The 6046-nt window shown below is 31.0% G+C and overlaps 1 pseudogene across 1 annotated transcript; it reads left to right on the top strand.

Annotated features, from left to right (window-relative positions):
* Nucleotides 1-3821: 3821 nt before the first annotated feature.
* On the top strand, nt 3822-5654 carry LOC109803432 (heat stress transcription factor B-2b-like; annotated as a pseudogene). The gene is made up of 2 exons (XR_014434080.1): nt 3822-4426; nt 4527-5654. The product of XR_014434080.1 is annotated as a heat stress transcription factor B-2b-like (transcript).
* Nucleotides 5655-6046: the final 392 nt, after the last annotated feature.

The following is a 6046-nucleotide window of genomic DNA, read 5'->3' as shown; positions in this document are numbered from 1 at the left end:
GTCTTCGTGTCAGATTTACCACTTGGGTAGCTATTTTGTCTATGCTTGACTGATATTATCTTTGGGATGACTGTACATATTTGGTGTTATATTTTGTTCATAGAAACATAGTTATTATTATATTTTTAACTACATGTATGTATGAGTTAACTGATTTTAATATCTTTTCTGTCTATCTGTGTAGCTAGTACAATTCCTCTAAGCGTAGGGACTATAGCGAGCCGTTACAATGACTCAACAATTATTTTATTTCTTTGTTTTACTATGAATTTTTTTATTTTTTAAATTTTTATATTGTGAAATTAAGATTTTTTATATTTTAAAAAAGAAAATTAACATAAGATATTGCAATAACTTAAAATTCAATGCTAAAAATATTTCTTCACGAGAGAATAATTGAAAGTAATTAAAAATTAAAAAAATTATTTTGTACCTGTAACAAATTTCATATTTTTTTTCTCCTAATTGATGTTTGTAAATTTCTACTTCATTACCATTATAAAATGAAGGAACATATTTAGTTATAAGAGAGTAGGGAAGTTGTTTCACTATTTTTTTTAACCATTTATAAATAAAATATTTTAAATAAAAAATTATAAAAAAAATTGAAATGTTTAAAATAATTTTTAGAATCTGCAATACTACATAACTTTCTTCGTAAAGAATGACATTCTGATGAGTTTTCAATTGGAGTGGTGGATGAACCTTCATCTTCAACATTACTGGTTAATGAAAATCATAATTTTGACCCTATTATTAAAATTCAAGAGTAAGAGAGAAAAGATGTTAGTGCTTAGAGGACTAGTATAACTTTGGATATGTGAGTGAATGCTATTTAGAAGGACATGATAGTATAGAGAATTATTATTATTATTATTATTTATCTAGACATTGTTATTTTTTATTTATTATTTTTGTCTTTGACTCTTTTTAAATTTGAATGTATGAAAAAAAATCTTGAACTCTTGTCGTATGTCAAAAATCTAAAAAAATTTGCAAAGTTCACGAAGTCCCGCAGAATCCATTAAAATCCTAACTTAAAAGTCTTGTAGAATCCATTAAAATCCTGATTGAAAGTCTTGCGAAATCTTACAAAATTTTAAAAGTCATGAAGATTTTGCAAAGTCTTTTAAAATCCACAAGACTTTTGTCAACTAAAAAAGTTCTTTAAAATCCTAATTCAATACAACCCCCTTCATTTTATTTGGTTAAACATGTAGCAAATAGGTGAAAAAATGTAGAAGAGAGAATCAATATAATTAGAGGCCGAATGAGTGAAAATAATATTCACAATTGTATTTACCTAATGCATGACTAAGCTAGAATGAACCCATACCCTAGTTAAAGGATTGGAAGTCCATGTTGTTATATACGATCATACTTGCTATAATATGCACAATTGTATTTTACTAAAAACACACCCATGTTGCTATCCACGGACCTTCAAGCAAGGGGTGCTTCCTATGAAGCATGGTTGTGCATATCAACAAGTACAACTTAAAGAATTACTCTAATTTTACCTATAAATAAGAACGTCCAAAACACATTTTTTCCATCTCATTTTCATTTTATTCGTTGCATATAAAACACACTTAAAGGTGAATATACTTTATCACATAATGAACAAATATCATATATCAAACTTAAAAGACTGAATTCAAACTATTATTAACTTAATTATGACATTCAACAATTTGAAGGTTTTAATATTTGAATAGAGTGAGGACCTTTTCCACTACATTAAAACTCTATGAATTTCTCTTTTGTGAATTTGTTGTTGTGTTCACCACTTCCAACTTCTCACACTATGTAGAGGGAGTTTGTCTTCTGAAGGAGTTGAAGACTTAGAAGGTGAACTTCTCATCATCGAGTCTCACTTTCAACTTGCTCCAAGATACATCTATTAGGACGTATGGAGTATGCAGAACAAGCGTCCCAAAATGATTGAAACATCCTCATCCTCACTAGAAACCACGTCTACAATGATTTGTATTTTTCAGAAGACTATAATGAGCAATCCTCCATAGAACATTTTAATTTGTTTTGGATTATTCCAACCCCCAAAAAAAAAAAAATTGGATCAACACTCCCTTGGTTTGGTTACCATGTATCTCCATGTACGCCAGCTTAGTAGAAAAAAGGTAAGTTAGCCCTGGCCTGGTGCTTGAAGTCACCTCAATTCCAATATGTAGAAGTTATAAAATTTAGGTTAAATTATATTTTTGATTTATTTATTTTTCTCGATATGTGTTTTAGTTTTTTATTTTAAAATAAAGATATTTAATTTCTATTTTTAAAAATACAAAATTTTAATTTTTTCAACAATTTAGTGTTTGTTATCATTAAGTTTTGACATTATCTTCTACATCCTCTAAAAAACACAATCAAAATATTCTTCGAATACACTGTAAAATTTTTATTATATTTAAATTATTAACTGATATATCATGTTGGAATATACTTTAAACAAATTTTCGGAGAATAAATCAGTTTTCTATAAATAATTTGTCATATTTAAGTGATATAATATTTAATAATGTAATATATAAAGATAAAAATTAAAAATAATATATAAATTTTTTTCATATTTATCTATTTTTATGAATGATCAATATTTATTTTATTAATAAAACTTTATTTATATTTTTTATTTTTAAATATTATGTTATTAAATATTATATTACATAAGTATGAATAGATATTAAAATTTATTGATTAATAAATGTTAATTTGAATAGAAAGATTAAAATTTTATATTTTTTTAAAATTAAAAAATTAAATATCTTTACTTTTAAATAAAAAATCAAATTTACAGATAAATTATAATACAAAGATTAAAAATATAATTTAACTTAAAATTTAATATTATTACACATTATCCGTAACACAAATTAATTATAAAGATAGATATTTCAACTGCAATTATGAGTATGTAAGTTTTGAGTTGAAAATACTTGTATGGTCTAACAGGACATTACATCATCACATCACTTTCTACAGTGATCGTAAAAAGAGCGAATGTTACATAGGTAAAATATAATTAATTATTTGCTTTCATTTAATTTTGACTAGTATATTAGTAATGATAATTTTTAATAAAAAAAATGTATTTCTCCCATTTATTTTATAGAATTACGACCCATATTTTTTCTCTTTTCAACTAAAAAATTAACAATTATTTGGTTTTCAGTTTTTTAAGGCTGCATCTCTCTCTTTTCAAAATCATCCCACAACAAAGTTAAAAGGTTTTTTTTTTATATATATTTCTTTTTATTTCCAATTATCAATTCTTGATATTGTGGCTCCAGCTGAAAAAAAGTATATCGTGACTCCTTGAAGGCTTTTTCTTAAAAAAAATATCTTTAAATTCATTATAATAGAAAATAATGATATTTTCATTTGGTAGATAATTTTTTTTTTCCAGTAGGTGACTGAAATATTTGAGCACAATTCTGATGACACGTGATAATGATAAAATAGAGATAAATTACTATATATAACTTTTGCACAATTAGTTATTAATTTTTAGTGGAAAGAGAGATTACACCCGGAGAAGTAAACTCACAAAACAACGAGAGAGATAATTTTTTTTTCTTAAAGACAATCATCACTGATATGAATTTATTTTTTAAAACTTAGTAATTAATAAATTATGTGAAAATTTATTAAACTCAGTATTTTCTTGAGTTTTAATATTTTCATCCAATTTCCAAAAATAAAAAGTTCTATAAGAAAATCATCTCAATCTTGTTATTATCAAAATAAGAAAGATTAACAACCCAACTTTATTATCTTATTTAAAAAAAAGAAGATAATTTCAAGAATGATCTTTTTCTGTTTTTAATAATAATATAAAAAAAAAGTATAGAAGTTTCTTGGATTACGATTCACGAAGCTATCTTTACCACCCCGCTGTAAGAGTTTCACTTCCATCATCAAAGATTTAACATGCAAACAAATGCGGTTATTAATAAACAAAACAAAACAAATCCCTCATTCACACGGAACTTTCTCGACATAAGACGTAACGCAGTACCTTCTCGCCCCTTCCTTTCTATTTTTCTCTCATAACTCTCTCCCTCATCCTTATATTTTCAAGGGAACCTTCTAGAACCAACACAACAACAATCTTCCCCAAACGCCAACCACCTCTCTCATGGCCCCGCCGCCCACGGTGGAACACAACCTTGACTCCACCACTACCTCTTCTGTCGCGGTGACGGACTCTCAGAGATCCATCCCCACGCCGTTCCTAACCAAAACCTACCAACTCGTCGACGATCAATCCATCGACGATGTCATCTCATGGAACGAAGACGGATCCACCTTCATCGTTTGGAACCCTACCGTCTTTGCCAGAGACTTGCTTCCTAAATATTTTAAGCATAACAATTTCTCCAGCTTCGTCCGCCAACTCAACACTTACGTAATTCAATTCATCTCTCTCAATCTTTCTATTTTGTTGTTATTTTTTTTTGTTTTAATTTTATTTTTGAAATTTATTTTCGATTTTGCTTTATGTACAGGGATTCAGGAAAGTTGTACCTGACCGGTGGGAATTCTCGAACGAGTGTTTCCGCCGCGGCGAGAAGCGGCTTCTCTGCGAGATTCAGCGGCGGAAGATCTCGTCACCGGGGCCGGCGACGTCGCCGGTAGCAACGCCAACCGCAACGGTCACGGTTCCCGCGCCGATGCCTTTGACTGCGATACCGATCATCTCGCCGTCAAACTCCGGCGAGGAGCAGGTGATATCGTCGAATTCATCTCCGTCGCGAGCACCGGCGGAACTTCTCGACGAGAACGAGAGGCTGAGGAAAGAGAACGTTCAACTGACGAAAGAGCTCGCGGAGATGAGATCGCTCTGCAACAATATATACTCTCTCATGTCTAATTATGTCAGCGTCACCGGTAACGGAAACGCTAACAACGGCAGCGGGAGTTACCAAACGGAAAACGGTGTCGGTGGTGCACAGGGGAGCAGAGAGTCCGGCATGACGGCGGTGAAGCCGCTGGAGTTGATGCCGGTGAAACGGAGCTCCGGCGATGATGCGGCGGAAACGGCACCGGAGGAGATGAATGCGAAGCTGTTTGGCGTGGCGATTGGAGCAAAGCGAGCGAGGGAGGGAGGAGGAAGCGGTGGAAAAGGAGAGGAAGATACGCTGCTGCGGCTGCATAACCCGGATCCGCAGCTAGGTCCTGCAGATGTGAAATCAGAACCGTTGGATAGTCAGAATCATTGTGATAATCAGGAGACTCCATGGTTGAGTCACTATAGACCAATCAGGGGGTGTGTAACTGACACACGGTGACGGTTAGGCAAAGGAGCATTTTAGATTAGAAACGTGATGGTGTAGGGGATCTGAGACCGAGCACGCGGAGACACACGTGGCAGTGTCACGTGCGTCGTTTAACCGTATGGACCGATTCCCAGAAGTTTCTCAGAAGTCAGAGGAAAATGATACTTTGTAGTCCTTTTTTTCCCCTCTCTTTCTTCTTTTATTATTTTTTTTTAGTATTGATTTGGACTTGGACCGTAGATTTACCTTCACTAATAGTGTTCAAAATTTAATTGTCTTATAAATTATATTACTTATCGGTGGAAAAACTCATCATTTATACTTTTGTCAATATATCAAAACAATGGTTCATAGTCACGCGTTTGTGTTTGTTTCCTCTTTTGTCCACTTCTTTTACTCTGAATTTTTATGTTAATTTTATGAAATATTATATCCACAAAATTATGAAGCGATTAAAATTGTGATGCTTTTTTTTAGTTAAAAATTGTGATATCAACCATTATATTTGGTGATTATTTGTAAAAATTGGTTAAATTATTTATAATAATATTTATAAATCAATAAGATATTTAAATATAAATATTAATTTTGAGTACCAAACATTTAAAATGGTTAAACTTCTTTTTTTCAGATTTTCTTGACATGTATGAAAAGTTCATTGGATTAATATTCACGATAGTGATCTTTCTTTTTCTTTTGAGAAAAAGTTATTTGTGATAATAATTGATATTTTTAACAAATTTGATAAG

Source organism: Cajanus cajan, chromosome 1, assembly GCF_000230855.2.
Source record: "Cajanus cajan strain Asha chromosome 1, NIPB_CcT2T_4, whole genome shotgun sequence".
Lineage (NCBI taxonomy): Eukaryota > Viridiplantae > Streptophyta > Magnoliopsida > Fabales > Fabaceae > Cajanus > Cajanus cajan.
This window is presented reverse-complemented; position numbering and strand designations above follow the sequence as displayed.